This window comes from Suncus etruscus, chromosome 10 (assembly GCF_024139225.1).
Source record: "Suncus etruscus isolate mSunEtr1 chromosome 10, mSunEtr1.pri.cur, whole genome shotgun sequence".
Classification (NCBI taxonomy): Eukaryota; Metazoa; Chordata; class Mammalia; order Eulipotyphla; family Soricidae; genus Suncus; species Suncus etruscus.
In genome coordinates this window covers 107,617,501-107,640,269 of record NC_064857.1, presented here as the reverse complement: position 1 = coordinate 107,640,269, position 22,769 = coordinate 107,617,501, and the positions used below count along the sequence as shown (strand labels likewise).

General features: G+C 36.4%; 1 protein-coding gene and 1 non-coding gene across 2 annotated transcripts in view; one reads left to right on the top strand and one right to left on the bottom strand.

Annotated features, from left to right (window-relative positions):
• Positions 1-22,769, top strand: part of POU6F2 (POU class 6 homeobox 2) — a 593,519-nt gene that overhangs the window by 295,408 nt on the left and 275,342 nt on the right. The gene's annotated exons all lie outside the window — the stretch shown is intronic.
• Positions 7,779-7,969, bottom strand: LOC126021329 (U2 spliceosomal RNA). The gene has a single exon (XR_007499875.1). It is a non-coding gene; the product is annotated as a U2 spliceosomal RNA (small nuclear RNA).

Below are 22,769 nucleotides of genomic sequence, written 5' to 3'. Positions count from 1 at the left end.
CTTAGTCTATCATAAAGTACTTAGAACATTTATGTTATTAGCCTATAATTTAGTAGAAAGCCTATTTTAGGGGTTGGAGTGATAGAGCTGTGGGCAGAGTGCTTGCCTTGGTTGTGGCAACCTTGTTTGACACCTGGCATCATGTGGTCCTCCATGCACTGTCTAGGAATAATTCCTGAGTACAGCCAGGCATCACTTCCTGAGTGCAGACCCCTGAGCAATGCTGAATGTGACCCAACAAAACAAAAGAACTTTTTAAGAAATAAGGCCTATTTTATAACAAAGTGTTGACCATCTCGTAATTAATTATTGCTCTAAAAGTGGGAATGTTTGCGAAATACCAGTTGTTTACCCTTGTAAACATGTAACTGGACAGGAACAATGGCTTCTGCACTGCCTAGCATCCTGAGAGCATGTATACTATATGGAGAGAAAATCAAAACACAAATTTTGACAGAGAATTTCTATTAATTTTTATTACTTTCTGTTGTTGTTTTACAATATCATGTTTTTTCTAAAAAATGTAAAGTAAGTGAAAAAAAACACACATACTCAGTCTACAGAACTTGGTTACCAGAGTGAGAGGAGGAAAGAAATCATGAGGTGGGTGCTTGTTTAGGTTTTGTAACCTATGTTTTGAAAAGAGACATAAAATTTTTTTAATTTAATTTAATTTTTTTATTATTATTTTAATTATGACAACAAAGATGCAAAGAAAGAGGACAGGGTAAAGTTACAGTGGAAGCCCAATCACCCATAAACAGAATTCTCGGTAGTCCCATCGATGATATCCCAGCCTTGAACTTTCAGCCAAAGAACATTAAGAAAAACAAAACTGAACCCATGTACAATACAATTACTTTGTCCCTCAAATCCCCAGTTGTAGTACATACTATTTCTTAGCAGCACACAATATAATCTAAAGACATTAGACTTATGTAACTCCTTAAACATTGAGGGCAAAGTACATTTCTCTAGTTCCATGCACATGCTTACTAGTTTAAGTTAACCTCAAAAGTTTTAGTGGGTTGTTTTTCTTAAGGATTGGAGTCAAGGGAACATAGTAAAAAACGGTATTAAAGTGGCATTTGTTTGCATAGGCCCACCAAAACATAAGGGACATGGAAAGGCAAATTATGGTTTAAATACAAGGAGACCCTACCCCTGAAGTTTCCTGGCACAGGACTGACTCTAGGCTCCAGGCAAACTAGTTTGTCCAATTCAAGTCATCCTCTGTAGTGGCAATACACCTCCATTCCTCACATAGTCTCTGTTGTTGGTATCATGCTTCTGTATTAAAGATCCTGGAGTCTGCATATCCCATATTGCAGTCAGGATGGTGCAGAGCATCCTCTCGTTTCACCTCACACTTAAGGGGCAATAGAGAGAACCATGTCCTGTAGAGCAGGTCATTGTTGTTGTCAAGTCTTCTCAGTGTAAACGGAAGTCTCTTTTTAGGAGGTCGATGAGAGACATGAAATTTTACCCCCTAGACAGCCTTTTTTTTTTTTTTTTTTTTTTTTTTTTTTTTTGGTTTTTGGTTTGTGGGCCACACCCGGCGGTGCTCAGGGTTACTCCTGGCTGTCTGCTCAGAAATAGCTCCTGGCAGGCTCGGGGGACCATGTGGGACACCGGGATTCGAACCAACCACCTTTTGTCCTGGATAGGCAGCTTGCAAGGCAAACTCCGCTGTGCTATCTCTCTGGGCCCGACAGCCTTTTCTAAAGTAAGATTACCTTAAGAAAACAAAAGATAAATATTTGGGGACCTGGGATATGGCTTTGGTGGTAGAATACATGCTTAGAATATGTTAAGCCCTGAGTTCAGTCTCCAGCAGTCCAGGATCTCCTAAGCATTACCAGCTATGGTCCAGTTAGCCCCAGTTAGCCCCAGGCACTGCCATGATTGGAAAAAATGGTCAATTCAAGCCTTCTTAAGTTGGAGAACATCAAAATAGCTTTACATTTGAACTTTTCTCATTATGGTGATTATAAACTGATGCAAATATGTTATTTAAACCCAATATATTTCACAATTTCAGAAACAGATTAAAATGCATGATTTTATATAATCACCATAAGACTTTTTATCAATCTACATTTTTATGACATGTTCCTTCAATATTAATTAGATACCTACTTCCTTAATTAGATGCCTTCTACCTTTGAAGCATAAAACACAGATAAATCAATGACAAATATTTCAAGGAATAAAAGGCAAGATATATATAGGGGGAAAATTTCCTGACTAAAAGAAATAAACGTGAAGCATCACTTGTCCCTATTACAAATTAAATCAAAATGATCACTCATGAGGAATGATCCAGACAAAATCGAGGACACACATTGTGTTTCCAAGCTGAAGAACAAGAGTTCTCTTGTTCCGTGTACCGGGGTAACACCCGGTGATGCTCAAGGGTTACTTATGGCTATGAGCTCAGAAATCGCTCCTGGCTTGGAGAACCTGGCTTGGGATGCCAAGGTCCATCTTAGGTAAACGCACACAAGCCAATTGCCCTACCGTCTGCACCACTGCTCCGGCAACCTCCTTGACAATTTTTAAGACACATATTTAAGTTTAATTATTATGGTTAGTGACCCATGCTTCCTATAGGAGATGTATACAGATATCTCACATCTACACTAGAGACAAGCCCAAGGCCCATGACTTTTGTTGATATGTTACTCCAGACTTCCTCTTCTTGTTTCCCCTCCATTTCTCTCTGTCCCTGGCATTTTCATTTCTGTGTTCTAGAATCAATATTTGCCTACCTCTCATACCTTATTCTATAAACTACAGGTTTATAGAGAGCATTTATCTTTTCTTTCTGATTGACTTTACTTAGTATTAAATCCTCCTATTCTATCCAAGTTGTAGTGACTTGCATTATTTCATCATTAATTGCAGCAGCAAAGTGTGTGTGTATATATACCATAATATGAAGATTCTCTAAATAAAAAAGTATGAGTAAATTTACCAAAGGCACACATTACACATTGTGACACTTAATATAATAACCAGGACATGGAAGTGATCCAAATGTCTCAAAAAAGGAGAGTGGGTAATAAAGTTGTGGCTTTAAATTTATCATCAACAATATTTTAATTTATTGATGGATTACACTGTAGCTTGCTAAATGTTTTCTATAAAATTATATACAAGTTATTCATTATTTTACTAACTTTTCATATCATGTTGTGTTTAGGAGATGCCAATTAGCTAGCCCTTCAATTGTCATTATTGTTTTAATTATGAGTAACACAGAATTTGATGGAAACAGACATTTAAGCAGATAACTTATAAAATAATTTTATGACTATGGGGAAAAATGGGAATGAAGGAAATTGTGATTGTAATTATTTTACTACAATTATGTTCCTGAAAACTTATATTACTACCTTTTTATTATTCTCATCTTTTGGAATTGTAGGAAGCATCTCCTTATGGAAGGTCTGCCTCCCTCACTGAATTTTCAAAAGTATAGGTGATGAGTATGATTGTGGAAAATAGGTCTCTTTCTCTTTTCTTGAGTTCCTTCCATGTGGCCTCAATTGAAATGGCAAAGGCCAGGATTCTGCAGATATTCTCCAGAAGAGAGCAAGTGAATGTCACCCAACACAATATAATTACATATTACTGAAAATTCAAATGGTGTCTTTTCTCTTTTCAGCCATTGCTGAAAATATGACTCATTAATTTTACTTGTACTCATTAATCTGCACAGTTTTCCCCTAAGACTTCTCATTAAATGGGTTTCAATTCAGAGAAAAAAATGGATTATATCTTTAACATTCTATTCCCAATATCTTTATAGGTCTCACATTCTACTTGTGTTAGGAAAATTTTGTGGAAACTAAATTGCATATACTAAGCATATAAGGCCATAATAGTTACCTTCTACAAAATATCCAAGGACATGGCACATTCTTTGTAAATCTGTATTTTGCAATACATTGGCTCAGTCAAATATTGAGTAAGATGGTACTGTCAAGAGTCTTTATGATTAAAATTAGGAGAAAAAGAACCCGAAAGGAAATAATAGGGGGCCTCTCTTCAGCAGTGGGATGCCATCAGCACTGCCCTGTTCTCACTGTATTATTAGTGTATGTCCCTCCCAGAAAACACAGTGCAAATGTTGCCCCCTGGTGTTGATGTACTGTGACATACATACTCTTAAATTTTGTCTATGAGTTTTGTTATGCCAAGGGTTGTTTTGATCAGTTATTCAATTTAGTAATATTTTTAGGTGAGCACAAAGTGGAGCTGTTCTTTGTGTTCATCTCTGAGAGGGTCAACTCTAAAGGAGCAAGATCCTTTACATCGCACTGTGTGAGGCTTTCAGAAACTCACTTTTCTTTGTGTCTATTGACTGATTCATATGTAAACCCTGTCTGGATGCAAAAGCATTTTTTTTTTTTGTTCCAATGATACCAGTTACCATGTATCCCTTTTTCTTGTGAGCAAAATACTATTGAATTAAGACAAATAAGAAATCTGTTCTCTGCTAATATCAAATTTCTTGCCACCACACTGAATTTCACACACATTGCTAATGCCATTGTTCTCAATTATTTTTGTTACACATGATCTTTTCTAGAAGCAAGCTATCCTGATAAGTCTTAGCCAACATTTTTTTGCCAGGCTGTTAACTGTGTATAAGCTGTCTCATGTATTACTTCCTGGCTGTGATTTTCTCACTGTATTCAAAAGTCAAAAGTCAATCGCTTGATACTAATCCACCAAAACATCTGTGTTCCTAATTGTAGTTCATTAATTTACAATGCCTTGTAGATTTGTGCATATTTTGCTGTCTTTTTGGAGCCTATGTTCTAGTCCACCCACCATGTTGATTCGGGTTCAACCTCTTTTTTGGGGGGGTGGAGTTTGGGCCACACCCGGCGGTGCTCAGGGGTTACTCCTGGCGGTCTGCTCAGAAATAGCTCCTGGCAGGCACGGGGGACCATGTGGGACACCGGGATTCGAACCAACCACCTTAGATCCTGGATGGGCTGCTTGCCAGGCAAACACCGCTGTGCTATCTCTCCAGGCCCTGGTTCAACCTCTTATAGTCTGTTCTTATTACATATTATCTTCTTGATCAATATTAAACAATCTTTTTCTTTTTTCACTGCTTACATGTCCACCTTTATCTGATCCAGATTTATAGGCATGCACATTTGTAACTATTTTTATACAAGAAGAAAGCAACAATATTGTAATGTATCTTGGAGTATTATATAAAATCTATTTCCAAGAGGTACCTAGCTAAGAAAAGTTGTATGTACAGTGTCTAGTATTGGAGGGCTTTGGTTTCTCCTGATGCAGGCATCTGTAGGTAAAATGAGCTTGTACATCTGGGATCTTTGTTGTCTTGTTGGAGCAAGTGAGTATTTGGGCGTCAGATGGAAAAATTAACTCCTCATACATGAACACTTTATTTTCTTGTGTGTGTTAAGTGCCAAAACTAAATTGCAATATTCTTCTCTTAAGAGACTGTTAATCTAACATGCTAAAGAATTTACTGCATTGATCATTCATTTCTTTTTGAACATTTAAAGGGTATTTTCTTTAAATAGGAGACTTTAAAATTGTCACCTCCTTCTACTTAGCAACCAAAGAAACATTAAGAGAGTTCTTGAAAGTTAAGTTTGTTGAAGATTACTCAAAGAGAATAAGTAAGATGTCTGTCTTTCTAATTAACACTGTGATGACTATTTACACTTCTGTACTTTGGTGGTGCTTATGATGAAAATAATTATCAATTCAATAATAATTGAAATGTAAGCCTATTTTAGATAGTGTTTACATTTTTCTTGTCCTCATGTGAAACAGTTAAAACAACAGCTCTTATCAATATACAGTTAAATTTGAAATTTACTGTATGAAGCTTCTGCTTTTCATTTTTTACCATTTCACACCTTGTCCGCATCTTGAGCAAGCTTGTAAACTTCCAGTGCATCCATTTCTTGTGATGATATATTGTCGTGGTGGAAATTTTATTTACTGGCTGTGCCCTTTGTTGAAACTGTTGCTAGTCAGGAAACATGATAAGCATATAAGTAGAATGCTATTTCATTTATCATATATAGTTTTAGATACTCAAATATCTCATATACAATTCTGCATTCTGCATACCCAATACAGTCAAAAAGTTTCTAATATATTGTAGGTTTATGACAGAGAATAATCCTTTTATAACAATTAATCCATTTATGTTGAAGCTCTAACTACCCTTTATTTTTTACTAATCCTGCAAACAACCTGTAATCAAACACTAGTGAAAGTACATGGTGTCTTTGATTTTTATGGAGAGATATTGGAAAATGTAAAATACTATATTTTCAATTATTGATTTAAAATGTAAAATATAAGTATTCCTAGGGCCTTGGGAATCAATATATTTGCAACCATCTCTGAAGTCACATTTTTCACCACTTCACCATTGCTTTTTCCCTGTTATAGTAAGAAAAACGGCTCTATGTCAGGACAAATATCTTGAGTAGATGGAATTAGGCTGGAGAGAGAAGGTGTGTGTTCATCTGTGTATTAAAAGCAAGAAAAACAAAGGTCCAGACATCTGCCTTAGAATGTCTTTTTTAAAGTATTATTTTCTGAAATGCCTACAGGAGGTCAGGCCTACCTAATTTCAGTAACTTTTCATGTATTGATTTCTACTCTTCCCCTGCCTGTCGTTACAGTGTTTTAGTAGCACCCATGTTTTATGTGTAGCATTAAAAAATCTACATCCTGTCAGAATAGGGCCCTTGAAATTTTGAAAGTGAAACTTGATTTACATTAAACACTGCTTAGACTAATTAGGATCTTTCTCAGAGGAATTGTGAGCATGAAATACAGCTAACAATTTCCAGTTGCTGTCGCCCTGTTCGTACAGTGTAGAAAATACTTCAGCTGAAGAGAACCCAGGTGAACAAACCAGACTGTGGGCACTTACATAAAGATATAAATACAAATGGATTGAGTGCTGGAGTTCTTGTTTTTAAATGAAGGACTATTATCCTTCAGAAACATCAGGATGGATGCCCTGGGATGTTTCTGCAGGGAAATCGCTTATGTAAACATCGCTACAAGGCCGGGACTGCCTTGCAGGGGATACTCACAGAACACCGCTTAAATGAAAACTCATTATTTTAGAAAGAAAAAGCATTTCTTTTTGGAATTTAGGGTTCAGACACAAACATAAATTGTAGTATCACTTCTGGCCACTGAGAAAAAGGCCTTAACTAGACATACCAGAGCAAGCCATTACATTTCCATTTCTCTTTGATGAAACTGCCCAGGACTAATATCTTCCACCTGTTTAAATCATAGTCTTCGGGCCCAGAGAGATAGCACAGCGGTGCTTGCCTTGCAAGCAGCCGATCCAGGACCAAAGGTGGTTGGTTCGAATCCCGGTGTCCCATAGGGTCCCCCGTGCCTGCCAGGAGCTATTTCTGAGCAGACAGCCAGGAGGAACCCCTGAGCAACGATGGGTGTGGCCCAAAAACAAAACAACAACAATAAATCATAGTCTTTGAGAAGAAAGAGAGCAGAGGAAGGGAGGGAAAGCGGGTGAACACATAACCCAGAACACAAAGTGCTCTGAGGTTAACCTACAGATGCCAGAATGCAGCAGAAAAAGCTCCAGATTCAAATCACTACTGCAAAGTGGAACAATTTCTTGAACTCCTGTGAATACAGTTTTAGCATCTCTATTTTATTTTTGTGGGTGTTTTTTGTTTGTTTGTTTGTTTGTTTTTGGACAAGCTACTTTCCCCGAGGAGGAGTGCACCGTTCCCGTAGGTACTGCAATACCGGATCGATGCGCGGAGCGGATGGAGCAAGCTCCTCTTCCGACTCCCAGCTCCAAAAATCCATTTAATATATTGTCCTCGGATAGAGGACGTATCAGATATTAAACTGATAAGAATAGATACTACACTTGATCTTAGCCAAAAGGCTGAGAAGCGATGTGGGTTTTTTTTTTTTTTTTGAGAGGTGTCATATCCGGTTACTCCTTGGCTCTATGCTCAGAAATTGCTCCTGGCAGTCTCGGGGGACCATATGGGATGCTGGGATTCGAACCACCGTCCTTCTGCATGCAAGACAAAGGCCCTACCTCCATGAGATCTCTCCTAGACAAAGATGTAGGTAGTACTCTCCAGGCAATTGTTTTAGAGATTAAACAAGACAGTGAGTATGCTAGTGCAAATTCTGCATGATATGATAGCTTAAACTAGTCAATGCATTTTTCTTTTTTAGGCTAATTTATGAAAATGGGAATTCATCCACTGAAAAGCAGGACTGGACTAAATTGGATTCATTTGGTTACATATGTAGTTATGTCTTGTTCCTCATGGCAGAATGGTTGTAGTAAAGATTACATGGCTAGTAAATGGAAAATATTTATTATCAAGCTCTCACAGAAGAGATTTGTAAACCTCTCCAATAAAGTCAAGATCATTGGGTAGGAAGCCTTTATCGTCTGGGAGGACTTTTTAAATTCATGACTTTACTCTGAGGTTGAATCTGGGATAGCTGGTAAAGTTGATGGCAGTAGATCTGATCATTGAAACTCCAGCTCTAAATTGGAATTAAGTCATAAACTCATTGAGAGAAAAATAGATACACAGATTATACATATTGATGCAATGATATAGCACCCAATAGTGAAAAGAATAAACTAGTGATGCACATAGAAGTATGAGTCTAGCTAAGGAAGTCAGTGAGGTTTTTCAGTCGTCTTAGGTGTTTACACCATCATCACATAGTTCAAGAGTTTAGTTATATAAATAAAAATTATTTGGAGTATGTTAGAAAGTAATTTATTTCCTATTCTTGGTATATTATATATGAAATGAAACAGATACAAAAGAAAGAAAAAGACCTAGAAGGGAAGAAAAGAAAGGACACTCTAGGTGATTAAGATTTGAGTCCTGCTACTATCATCAACTAGTTAAATAGATTTTGGAGCAGCTATATCTACAGTGTTTTAATTTCCTCAATTGTAAAATGGGCAAAGAATTTTTTCTTATCCAATTTCCAAAATCCAGACAATTCTAAGAAGTATAAGTGTATTTTCATAATTAATGATATAATTTAGTGTTAAACTTAATAAACCTTCCTGCATAAATATTATTGTGCTTGATTCTAAAACACTTCCCTAGACCATACTTGAGGATAGTATGTGAAATATGGTACAGAGTTTTCACATTCACTTTCGCAAAAATATAAAATACTGGACCTCTGCCTTGAGGTTTTAGGGAAAAGATTGGGATTTCAATTTGTCTCATGGAGTTTATTAGAAGTAAACAAAGATCTGAAGAACATGTAGAACAAAGCTCTACATGCACTCATTTCATGAAAACATTCCATAGTGGTTAATATTCCCAATCATTTTACTAACTGCTCCATTACAAAGACTTTTGTGACTTGACTTTTGTTGAGCTAACTAATGCCAATTGTGGAAAAACCATCTTGAGCCCCAACTCTACGAACTACAATTTGTAAACTTTTACCTGAGCAGACTTTATGGGAAAGAGGTGGGAAGTTCAAGGAGAAAAACCCCTGAATCATTACCAGGAGAACTTCACAGATGGGACCATCTAAAGAGAGACTGTTTTCTCCCAGAATTCCAAGTGATATTTCTTACCCTAAGACAGAGATTGCTAAGTGTCCTTGAGGGTTTTCTGAAGGACCAGGCAAGAAATTTTATCTAGTGCAGAGTCCAGGTTTAAAAAGTAGATAATTTTCTGCTAGGCAGTACATTGTAGAAGCATTTTATTGTCCTCAACATCTTTACTTGTCTGTGACTAAGGTGATGATGTGCAGGACAGTTCTCCCCAAATATCTCCCAAGTATGGTCTAGGGAAGTGTTTTATAATTAAGGAAAAATTAACCAGAAAATAAAATCATAAATGACCCTTGAAAAGGATTTTCAGAACCTGGAAGTAGTCAAAGGAATCCTGCTTTAGTGGAAAAGATAATGGACAACCTTGAAAGAGAGTCCGTCTTGAGTGGCTAACTCTGCATTTCAGTTTCACATCTTCTGATTTTGTAGAATGAAGTTAATTATAAGTAATTAAATGTTCCTCCAAATTTCATGAATTCTAGTTCTATCAATTTTAGAAAAAGCAAAACCAATTCTTACCACAGAATCCAAAAGATGGCATTACCTGTTAATACACAAACATTAGAAATTACACAAAATAATTCTTTTCAAACATGAATTTGTTTTGTTACTGTGTGATTGCAAGTATTTAAAATAATGACAGGCAGAAAGTAAGCACTCAAAACTTATTGGTGAAAGAAAGAATGAATGGTTATTTAAGATTTGTTATTGAGACAAATCATTTCTCTGGTAAATACATACTAATAAAATTTTTGTTTTCTGATGACTCTCGGGAAAGATATTTTCAGCTATACAGAAAACTGTAACTCAAAATGATTTACAAGATAAAGGTCTTGTTTCATATAACAAAAATTCAAGATGTAGACAGTATCTTTACTGGTATGTTCAGGACTCAAGAGTGTCATCAAAGATAGGAGTTTCTTTTATGTTGTGTTGTGTTCAACCCTGAACAAATTTTGGGCTCTCTTGGGCAGAAGAAAGTAGGAAGAAAGCTTTACATCATTAGTAGATAGTAATTGCCCTGATATTAAATATTTGTTCAAAATCATCTGATCAAAAAACAAAAGTATAAATGAATAATGGATAAATAAACAACATCAATATAAAAAGTCAAATATTAAAATTCCAAATTTAAATCCAAAGGGTAAGTGCCAGAAGAATGTTTTCTGTGGACTGGTGTGAACAAGAAGTGACCATGCAAATAGGTGAACTTGAGTGGTTTATAATGGATGATAGGCTGGAAAAGGCATTTCAGTTGTGAAAAATGTTCATCCAATAGAAGGAAATAAGAATACATATGACTTTTTTAAATAAATAAAATATAAATAAAAACACACTTTGTGTTCAAATAAAAACACAAAGGACTTTTTTTAAAGCAAATTTTAGTAGCCATGCATTACAAAAATAATTCCCCCCCTTTTTTTTTGGTTTTTGGGCCACACCCGGTGATGCTCAGAGGTTACTCCTGGCTATGCACTCAGAAGTCGCTCCTGGATGGGGGACCGTATGGGACTCCGGGGGATCGAACCGCAGTTCATCCTAGGCTAGCACTGGCAAGGCAGACACCTTTACCTCTAGCTCCACCATGCAGGCCCCGATTTTTCCCTTCTTAAGATACATATTGCTACCAAAAATAAAAAAATGACAAATACAACCAGGGTAATTATAGCACAATCACAAAACAGAATGGTTACCCAAATTTTCCATAATATCCCTCTACTGTAGATCTCTCTTTGGTGCCCTAAATCTGGCAATAAAAAGTCTGTTTTCTGTCTCTAAAATTTTGCTTCAATAAACATTGATATCTGCTATTCACCTAAGTCATGTATAAATGAAGTTAACTTCTTTTATCTGAGTATATTTAATAATATGGCTATACTACAGTTTTATTTATTTTTAAGTTCAAAATAGGCTTTCTGTAATTATGAGCAAAGCAACTATAAATATTTTGTGCTTTTTTGGTGAAAATGTCTTTATTCTATTTTGAGTAGCATTCAAAATATTTCTGAGTTGTGGGCATAAGTGTACATTTAACTCAATAAGAAACTATGAAATTGTTCGAAACTGGATATGGCTTTTTATTATCCCACCATTGATGACTATTCCAGATGCCTCCTCACACTTGTCAGCATTTAGCATTATTAGTCTGTGAAGTCTTCCTTCATTCATTTCTTTCATTCTCCCTCCCTCCTTCCTTCCCTCTTTTCTTTCTCCTTCCTACTTCTTACCTTCCCTCCCTCTTTTCTTTTTCTTTTTTCTTTTCTTTTCTTTTCTTTTTTATTTCTTTTCTTTTCTTTTCTTTTCTTTTTTTTTTTTTTTTTGTTTTTAGGTCAAATCCGGCAACGCTCAAGGGTTACTCCTGGCTCTGTGCTTAAAAATCGCTCCTGGCAGGCTCAAATGGGATGCCTGGGTTTTGATTCTTTCATTTTTAAATCATGTCATGTTATAAAGAAAACTCTAGAAAGTATCTAGAATGAGGCACTGGCAATACAGAAAGAAAATAGGGGTCACTGTTTCAGCCAATAAGATGCAATACAAAAGAAAGTGTTTCCATCTGTATATATGAGTTTTATAGAGATGCTGATATATATGTTATATTAATGACTACAGATAGTATTATTTCTCTCTGAACTTAACTAATACTTTCCCTAAAAATATATTTAAATATTGAAAGCATGTGATATTCTTCCTGGCAAATAATGAAGTTGTTTCTGCCTGTTTAGAACCAGAAGATATATGCAAGTACACATGTACTATTTACAAGTATGGACTCATTTAGCCTGCATGCCATCACTAGAGATTCTATGTCTCTCTCATGTTTTACATCTGAGGAAACTGAGTGTATTGAGAAAATCTCCCATCAAAGATCACTAAACTGTTAGAGGGATGCTGGGGAATTTGAATTCCAGTAGCCTGCTTTGTATCCTGTTAGAAGCATCCTTTAAGAAGCAAGTCCATTGGGGCTGGAGAGATAGCACAGCGGTAGGGCATTTGCCTTGCATTCAGAAGGACAGTGGTTTGAATTCCAGCATCTCATATGGTCCCCCATGCCTGCCAGGAGCGATTTCTGAGCGTAGAGACAGGAGTAACCCTTGAGCACTGCCGGGTGGGACCCCCCTAAAAAAGAAGCAATTCCATTGATAAATGTTTGTTAAATTAATAAAAAATTATTAAACCTTAAGAAATCAACCCATCTGAAGACATTTTGTAATTCAAATTCATAGAACCTAACATATTTTGACAAAAATGTAAATGTAAAATGGCAATATTCTTCCTTACTTGTACAGCAGGATCAATAATGGTGGCCTACACACTTAACAACTATAGGTTCCTAATTAATATTCTGTGATTCTCAAATTTGTCCTGTGGATAGGAAGAAGTGACACTGACCCAAATGGCCTTTGCATGTTTGAGATATTTCTTCTCTGGTCAGATTTTCCATTCTTTGTTCCATTGCAAGACCAGTATTACTGTTGGTGATAAATTATTCTCCTTAAGAGCATGGTCCAACTCACCCTTGGGCAATTTTTAGAGAAAAAGCAAAAAAAGAAAAAATGCACCCCCAAATTATAAAAATTCTTCTTTTTCATTTTTGAGTTCAGTAATAGAAGAGTTGTTTCTATTACTGAATTCCTCAGGAAAATTTTAGAGGTTCTAGTTTTGTGTCAATAATTTAGAGAACAAGGAAATTTATGCTGCCACTTCAACATAGATACATTTTTATAGTGGAAGAGTGAAAATCCCAGCTTTGTCAGGATGGTACATTAATTCCCAGAAATTAGGTCTCCATAATCCAACTTATCTGTTTTCAATCACACCACCCAAATCCAGTACATGCCCATATTTGGGAAATTCCACACATACACATTTTGTTAACTCTATGAAAATCTGCTTCTGAAGGTTGGAAAGATAGTGTAGAAGTTAAGAAACTTCCCATGTTCGAACTGAACCAGCTCCATAGACTCATTCATTTTTCTAACAAGATTTAGGTCAAATCATGAGAGATTATGGGTACACTGGCCTATGCTGCAGAAAGCTGGATATTCGAGAGGAGAGGGTGGGCCAAGCCCCTACCCTGCCAAAGCCATGTATGCTGTCTCCATTCAGAATCACCCTTCTCTGATGGTCATGCCTCATCACTGATCTTCTACAATTCCCTTTGGGAACACCACTATGACCATATTTCAAGAACACTGGTTTGGAGGCTGATATCATCAGAGCTTCTTAGAGCAAGTGCAAGCACCCTCCCACTGTGTCTTCTTTCTTCCAGGAGGACTGGCAACTGAGTATATGCCCCTAAAAGTTGTAGTATCAATAATAGAGTTTTGAATTTCTGAACAACTTTATTGTTAAATGCTGTCATCCCTAAAAGAGCACACCAATTTAACAGAATGGATAGATAACAGCAAGAGCTTACCAAACCTTCTGCCATTGTGTTAATGGTTTCATTGAAGATACAATAATTTTTATAAAAGTGCTTGCTACTCTACTTTTTTCTTCTCTTTCATTTTATTATTTTTTCTTTCTATCTTTGTCAATTATTTTGCTTTCACTTATCTAGAAACAAAGGTATGTGCTCAGAAACTGCTCCTGGGATGTCAGGGATCGAAACCAGGTCCGTCCTGAGTCAGCCACTTGCAAAGCAAACGACATACTGCTGTGCTATTGCTCCAGCCTCTCAAGACTTCTTTATTACACCTTGCCTACTCTTTGCATCTTGATGACAATTTTTAGATAAAAAATATTTCATCTAGATATATAATAGAATTTATGGTGTCATAAAAATAATACAGGAGTTAGGGAAATGTGGCCCCAGTTAAATGCTTGACACCTCAGGGCTCCTTCAGACCATTAGGTGTAGTTTTGGTTGCTTCTAGAACCTTTGGCCTAAAGTCTCATCACTTGTGCCTTATTATTTAAATATCCTGATTAGTTAACAGAGTATGCCCTGATGTAGTCCCATAGCCTAAAAATTGCTTAGGAAGCCTCCACAAAAGAAATAATATTTATGATTAGGATTGTTCTGAACAATGTACACAATGAAGGTTCACAATGTTTGCACACAATGTTTTTAAAAGGTACACATGTCTGGGACATTATCTTACAGATTCTTTTTCATAAAATTATTTTCCATGCAAACTGGTGAATATTCCTACACATTCACACACACACACACACACAAACATACCAAGCAAACAATATGATAGGGGTTTTTTTATTTCATTTTGTTTGTACTTTGGGAGAACCATACTCTATAGTTCTCAGGGTTACTCCTAGCTCTGCACTCAGGAATCACTTCTGGTGGACTCTGAGGACCATATGAAAAGTCAAAGAGCAAATCTGGATAAACCATGTGCAAGACAAGTGCCCTAACCACTGGATTATTGCTCTGAGCTAAACAATACAATGTTAATATAGGAAAGGTCATTATCCTTAGATAATTTGGGCTTAATCAAAGGCTCCAAATATAAGTCTGGTGTTTAAAATCATGGTTACCATCTTTCTTTTCTTTTCTATTCTTTTTCTTTTTTGTTTTTTTAGTCATACCTGGTGGTACTCAGTGGTAATTCCCAGTTCTGCACTCAAGAATTATTCCTAGTGTGCTTGGGAGATCATCTGGGATATCTGAGATCAAAACTAGAGTGGGCACATACAAGGCACATGCCCTGCTCACTATATTATCACTCTGGCCCCATTGTTTCCATCTATACTTAAGCTTTCCAACTCAAGAGACTCTAAATCTGCTATCAGTTCTTCAGTATTACTTTACACCTGGTCCTTTGTTCATAAATAATTCTTCCATTAAAAAATAATTTTATTACTACAAGTTTGCTACTTAAGGAAAACAAAAGTCCAAGACAGTCATGAATAGGAAAATACCTTTTTTTGTAGTTGTTGTTTTGGGCCACACCTGGTGACGCTCAGGGGTTACTCCTGGCTATGTGCTCAGAAATTACTCCTGGCTTGGGGGACCGTATGGGACGCTGGGAGATTAGCCGTCTGTTCTAGGCTAGGGAAAGCAAGGCAGACAGACGCTAGCCACTCTAAAATATCTTTTTGTATTTTTGTGGAAATATTGGGATTCTATGAACATCATAGCAGCTATTGAAAACACCCATCTTTGTGAAGATTAGCAAGTTCTATAAACTTGTAACCAATTCATTAATGTAACAAAGGACTTAGAATTTTGTTGAGTGAATTACTATACAAAATTAAAGCCTGTTTTGGTTCTACGATTCATGAAAATAAGTATCTTTAAAGATTAAACTTTATTAGAGAAAATAGTTTAAGATTCAAGTTGAAGAATATCACAAGTAAAGTGTTCAAGAACAAATAAATGAGCTGGGAGATAGTACAGTGTTTAGGATTCGTGCCAGGTGTGTGAACATACCTGTTTCAATTCCTGGCACATATGGTCCTCTGAGCATAGCAAGGTGCAGCCCAGGAGACCACCAGCACCACTAGGGTGCCTAAGTACCTGGGTATCCCTAGCACTGGAGGACCAGAACAGCAGCTCAAAGCTGTTTTCTGCTCATTACTTAAACCTACTGAAAGAATGTTAGCAAAGCCATTAACCCAAGACATTGTCTAAATAACTATATCTACCACTTTGAAAGACCATCTTTCCTTACTACTTGCTTTTCTTTTATGGATAAACTTTTTCTTTGATTGCTAGTTATATATTTACTAGTTAACAAACCTTTTATCTGAATAAGACAACTTCAACAAAAATCCTTAGCACAATGGTTGTGAATAAGCCATTTATCTTAGAAGCTTAGGATATCATATATTTTGAGAGTGACTCTTGAATTTTAAATACTAAGTTATTTATATATTAAGTTATTTAGCTTCTACATTTAGCAGATGACACAAGTATATTTTCAAATGCCAGATAAAATGCTACCATTTAGAGCCCAGAAAAATAGTCCAGGGGTCAGGGGTTTTATCTCTTTTTTTTTTTATCAATAATTGTTTTTTGAGCAGTTTTTCACATTCTTCTTTAACCAAGATATTGCTGTTCCTGACACTATTTGTTTGTTTAACAATTCTAATTTTAGAGGATTAACAATGAACATGAAACCAATCATTTTCCATCTAGAAAGAGCTAATTTTTACAGAATATTATACAATTATTCCAATAAAAACCCATAATAATTTCAGCTAGATCTTTCAATATTGAACAAAGCACTACCTGTAAACAAAATCATTCTTAAAATGTAGAAGGAAGAGTAAATAATTTGACCAAGCATATCACGGTTAAGGGACTTTGCTACTCCCTTCACTATTTCCAGTATATAAGTATGGGAAGGTGGCATTTGGAGAATGCCATATAGTGTGAAAAAAATTTTTATTTAAACCCCATGATTACAAGCTTGTTCATAATACAGTTTTTTTCTCACAGATAAAGTTGTTCATGACTGACTTATAGTCATACAATGTATAACACCTTTACCTGTGCTCATTTCCCATCACCAATGTCAACAGTTTCCCCTCTCATTCTCCCCGATGCCCTCTTCCTTCCCATTCACCTTCTCCTGCCTGCCTCTGGATCAGGCATTTTAGTTCTCTCTCTTTCTCTCTCATTTTTCATCCATTGACTATTATTGAAAATCTATAAACTCCTGAATCTTTGAGTATCTTCTGAGAAAGAATGAAACAAAGAAGGTTTTAACCTGGTTAATCTCACCTTTTTGTCACTTACTCTCATAATTTCAAATAGCCTTATTGGATTAACGTTAATCAAACTTTCAGTACAATTAATAGAATAATTTTTTCTCCCATTGGCAAATATATTTTGAGGTTCCCCTATGTTATAAATGTATATAGCAATGGACAATAATAAAAGGTCTCGCAAAAGATCTGGTTTCTTAGAGAACGTTCTACTGGGAGGGTACTAGGCACAGACAGCCTAGTACTTATCATGGCATGAGAAAAAAAACACTGTGAGGATATAGAAAACAAAATTTAATTTCTATTGAAATAGTTCTGGTTGACCCTCTCTTAAAAATGACATTTGAGGAAGATTAGTGGAAAGTGGTTTTATGAAGTAATGGGGTTAGGTCTCAAGTCCAATCCTAATGATTTGACCCTGGGCAAGTTACCTAACTGAGCACTGGTTCCTGCTTTGTGTAAAATTGAAATAGAAAACTAACCTGTTGTTTAAATTGTTGGGATGATTCTCTGAAAACAAGCAAATTTTTAAATGTTTAATAAATACTAGCTCTTAGTTTTCATCACTACCATCATCAACGGTGTTGTTGCCTGAAGTAACAGAAAAAGGAAGCACAGGGCAATCTTCTGCACTAAATTCTTCCTTTATTCTTTGCTCCATGTCTGTTTCTAACTAAAAATAGATTTCAAATCATATATAAATACATATATACATATATAATCTTAAGACATCTGCTTAGTTTTGATATACATTTCAACTTACCTCAAAGAAATGGTGTCCTTTCTTTTAGTCACCAATCTCTCTGATGAGGGATAAATGACAGATGAATATCTCCTTTATTTATTCTAGTAATCCAAGTTCTGATGCTTTCTTATTGATCCTCACTATTTATTCAGAACCGTAACTGAGCAGTGATTATTATTTTCTTTATAGGAAAATAGGAGGAAAAATATATAGGAAGAAATAAATCTCCCAAAAGTCTCAAGGAGTGGTAGAGTCCATACAGGCATAGCAGGGTGAAGGCTATCTTGCATTTGCATCAGCAAAACCCAAAAGGTCCCCATCTTTTAAGTCAATAGTTAATTGTAACATAATATTCTAAGGCATCAAGGAGTTGGCATTTATTTCAAAGCCTGGAATCCTTTTTTTCTCAGCACCTCCCTACACTATTTATTTTCCTCTGCCATTTCTGGGTAGAAGTTAGATTTGTTTCAGCTTAGAAATGGATTCTTTCTTCTAGATTGTGCTAATGTAAAATACATTTAATTACGTAGTATATATAGCATGTGGGAGAATCAGAATTAATTAAAGCAGATTGAGTGTTAAAGGTCTAATTTGAAACATTGTCATGGATATTCTTCAGTGAGGTCTATCTCTCATTTTTAGAAATTTTATACTTTATTTAAATGCCATGGTTTACAAAGTTGTTCATAATAAAGTGGTTTCTAATAGTGAATGTTTCAACACCAATCCCATCACAGCTTAACATTCCTTCCACCATTATCCCCAATCTCCCATCTACTCCCAAGTCTGCCTCCTTGGCAGGCACAAAATAATTATTTTATATTGCTTGTTACAACTAAATGGTTTGGAATTATAAACAAAACTTCAGTAAAAGAAAATTTGTAAAAATTGTTATATCTCACAGTGGAGTCATTGAATCATTGTCTGAAAGTTTGCTTAAGCTTTTTCTTGCTAGTATTATTGGTTTTGTTTGTTGAGCTTAGGTTTTTCTATGCGATTTTCAGATGTAATTTAGTGTGCTACTGAGGAATTTGGAAGGGCTGCACCATCCTATACTCAGTCATTTGCTTCAGAAATTCTAGGATCTGTGGAGCTAAGGCAGTGATTTATTATGTGGGTGTGGCTACTGGACTTCCAGAAGTATGGAGGGGCTGAGGAAAGTTGTCTGCCTTCACTCTCAGATGACCCAAGACTTCTAAACCCCCAAACCATCATACCTGGAACTTTTGCTGATTTGGTGTCTCTGTAGAGATTAGTCATGGAGCAGTGAAGATGTAACTTCTCTTTTCTAGGTAAAAAAGCATGACTACTAAGAGAAGGAAAAATATTAACCTACTGTGAGATATTTTTGAGATTCAAATGGCAGAAAAAGGATAGCGTGTTAAAATAGAACTTCTGAAAAATGAATTCTTGTGCAAATTAAGCACCAATGAAGGAAAGTGACTAAAATAGTATCTTCCCATTAGAAGATGATTATCTTCCATTAGGAGTTTTGGAAAGAACCCTTGTTAGGAAGCTCATAGGACGATACTTCAAACCCATAGCATAAGCTCAGGACAGCTTCAGGGAAGAAACGTCATCTCTGCTGCCCTCCATTTCCTGAATTATCTCTGAACCCAAGTAGGAGGTTGCTCCCAAGTGCTCAGATGCCTGTGCTGCTCTCCTGCCAGCTGTGGCATGTGTTTCATACCTACATTTTAGATACTGATCAAAATGAGCACTGCATGGTCAGTGGTGCAGCATGGAGCACTCCTGTAATTCATTTTTGAAACACATAAAGTGTACCTTGATACCATGAATGTAGAGGATGAACTTATTTGACTTGGCTGTCACAACCTGTCATGTGTCAACCAGGGAAAGAGGTGGAATAGTTTTGCTATCACCTGCATAGCATATCCTCTGTTCCCCCTCTTGCTCAAATGTATTTTGAAGTTGGAAATAACATTTTCCCATTCTCTCCTGGGACAAGAACACATAAGCACTCTAACCAGGAACATTCTCCTGCATGGTTTAACCTGCACATACCTATTACAACTGTGCATTTGGATCCACAGCGTTTCTTTTGTACTTACTTCCCCATTGCAGTCTCCATATTCCACGAACCTAGCCTTCTGACATTCAGGTCCCAGGGTAGCTGTAAAATCTTCATCGCTACAGGGTGGGAAGAATAAGAAAGCTGCCTCTGTGTTGTCGCTGACTGCTCAATGTGCTGTCACACATGTCTGAGTTGCTCTCTGACTGAATTAATTTTAAGGATTATTTATCTTCCTTCATTATTAAATTCCAGCTTGTAAGTTCCCCTGAAACTCCAGTGAATGCATGCGATTAGATTTTACACCAGGGTTCAGGTAAGGTCCCTGCCTCCTTCTTTGGCCGCACCTGGCCTCTGCCTTCTCCGGCACAGAACCATGGAGCTTGGAAGGCATCTTTCCAAATCCGTACCCCACAGTCCTCCTGCTCTTTCTAAAACCATGTCTGGGGAAACTGAGATGCTCCTTTCGAAGAATTACATTGTAGCTTTGATTTTTATTTATAAAACATAAAGGACTAATATATATCAGTTAGGACATTTTGCCTCTAAAGTGCGTTGTAGCAAAATAATTGGAAGGCAGTTGTGGTGTGAAATATATGACAGCTTTACAGGACATAAAAAGCAGCTTTTTCTTTGTAATAGTGTAATTGCTTTAAACCCCACAATCATAATTGTTATCAAAAAATAATCCCAAGGAAAGGCTAATATAAGGTGAGCAGCCTATTATGAGAGCTCTAATACACTGAATTCCTTGAGCAGCAAACGCAGCTCTCAATCTCCTTGTGCTTTTAGTGTCAGTCAGAGAGCCCACTCAGTCATTTCTGTGCATCAAGCCTGCAGTATTGATTTTTCCACTGACTGAAACAGCCATATAAGCATAAATTTTGCATGAGCCTTTCACTTTGTAGACTCTCCTTTGGTCAGATGACACATGATGTGAACATGAAGACTGTATAATAACAATGCATGGTCAACCTGCAGGCATTAAAGCATGGGCTCTTGCAGCTCTGAAGGACAAAAGCTGGGGTGGGGAGCACCTTACCCATTGCAGCAGGAGAGAAAGCAAATATCATCTCCATCTTGGCAACCCGTGTGCAATTTTATTTTCCACTTTCCGCCTGTATTTTAACGTCTTCTTTTTGAAAAGCCATTGCAAAACATGCACGCCCCACTCACAAACATCTTATCATCTCTGCCCATCCACAGAAAAATCCATGTTATGGAGGGGGTCATGGGACAATAGTCAGACCATTTTTTTTCTGCAGTGTGTGTGTGTGTGTGTGTGTGTGTGTGTGTGTGTGTGTGTGTGTGTGTGTTATCTTTGATGTCATTTCTTTTGTACCGGCCCTGGAGACTAAATAGTGTGTAACATCATTGATAAGATCTCCTAGCATGCTGAAAAAAAGTCTTATCTGGAGATGTGGCTTCTTGATACATAGGTACAAGAAAAACCAGCCCTTCTTGAGAACACATTCCATTTAACCTACATTGGCCCAGCTGGAGATCTTCTTATTCATTAACAGTTCTTTATCTCGTGTCTTTATGATTTCAAATGTGCTGTGTAAAGTGCAATTTTCTGTTAGGAGATTTTGTCAGTCGACACCAGAGGTTTCTATAATCCTATTCTCTGACACCACCTTATCCCAGGTAACACAATTGCTCAGTCATAGCATTCTGCTTAGGTACAGGAACTTGATGCCTTGTAATTAATTTGTATTATGATATGAGGGATTTTAAGATTCAATTGAAGTGGCGATAAGAATTTTCAAGATTAAGCTGAACTGCAAGAGTAGTAAATCATCTCTTTAGATATTTTTAAAAGGATAAAGTCAGCCAAAAGGAGACCCCATTTTCTTTATTATTAAAAAAATGGTGCAGAGTAGAGGCTTATTCTGATGAATAGTTGCAAATTTACTCACTTTTCCCTTCGTGCAATCATTTGGAATAATAACATTCATAATCTTTAAGTTTGATAATCTGGAGCAAGAGAGGTGCTAAATCTGAATAAAGTACTTAAAACATTTACAGCATCTTATTAAGGGCATAAACACATGTAGGCAGCATTAATGTATAATGTGTGCAAATTCAATCTGATTTACTTTTACCAAAGAAGTGTGCCTGCATTCATCTGGACACATACATTGCTCAGAGAGGAGACATGAAGGCCAAAGAGATAGAACAGTTGGCAGGGTGCTTTTCTTACATGTGACTGGCCCAGTTTCAATCTATATTATAAACTTATATACTCTAATATATACTTATATTTCCCAGAGCCAGCTATGAGTGATTTCTGAGCTCAATACCTGTAATAAGCCCTGAGTACTACTGGCTATGATGTGCAAAAATGAAAGAAAGAAGAAAGAAAGAAAGAAAGAAAGAAAGAAAGAAAGAAAGAAAGAAAGAAAGAAAGAAAGAAAGAAAGAAAGAAAGAAAGAAAGAAAGAAAGAAAGAAAGAAAGAAAGAAAGAAAGAAAGAAAGAAAGAAAGAAAGAGAAAGAAAGAGAGAAAGAAAGAAAGAAAGAGAGAAGGAAAGAAAGAAAGAGAGAGAGAAAGAAAGAAAGAAAGAAAGAAAGAAAGAAAGAAAGAAAGAAAGAAAGAAAGAAAGAAAGAAAGAAAGAAAGAAAGAGAAAGAAAGAAAGAAAGAAAGAAAGAAAGAGAGAGAGAGAGAGAAAGAAGGAAAGAAAGAAAGAAAGA